General features: G+C 41.4%; 1 protein-coding gene across 3 annotated transcripts in view; it reads left to right on the top strand.

The window, feature by feature from the left end:
- Positions 1–575, top strand: part of LOC106881618 (mitofusin-2) — a 52,515-nt gene that overhangs the window by 36,455 nt on the left and 15,485 nt on the right. The gene's annotated exons all lie outside the window — the stretch shown is intronic.

Below are 575 nucleotides of genomic sequence, written 5' to 3'. Positions count from 1 at the left end.
GCAGGTGTGGCTGTGTGGTAAGAAGCTTGCTTCCCAATCACATGGTTCCAGGTTCAATCACACTGTGTGACACCTTGGGTGAGTGTCTTCTACTATAACTCCAGGCTCACCAAAGCCTTGTGAGTGGATTTGGTAGACGGAAACTGAAAGAAGCCTATCATACATACATATATATATGTGTGTGTGTGTGTTTGTATGTCTGTGCTGGTTTGTTTATGTCCCTGTAACTTAGTGGTTCATCCTAAGAGACTGATAGAGACAAAGAATAAGTCGTTGGGTTTATTTTTTCAACTAAAAGGTGCTCCAACATGGCCTCAGTCAAAATGATGGAAACAAGTAAAAGAATAAAAGGCAACATTAAATACACACACACACTCATCCATATACACAAAACCCATCTCATCCCTGACTAAATGCACTAAAATTTGAAAGCAGACTTGCCTCTACTTGACCCCAACTTGACCTGACTTGACCTTTATATGTCAGAGACATCTGGTGGCAGTGGTCTTATTCAGTGGTAACCATTTATGAGGGAGAAAAGAGGAGAGAGGTCAAAGGTTTGTTCATGGCACACT

The sequence above is a fragment of the Octopus bimaculoides genome, chromosome 26, assembly GCF_001194135.2.
Source record: "Octopus bimaculoides isolate UCB-OBI-ISO-001 chromosome 26, ASM119413v2, whole genome shotgun sequence".
NCBI lineage: Eukaryota > Metazoa > Mollusca > Cephalopoda > Octopoda > Octopodidae > Octopus > Octopus bimaculoides.
This window is presented reverse-complemented; position numbering and strand designations above follow the sequence as displayed.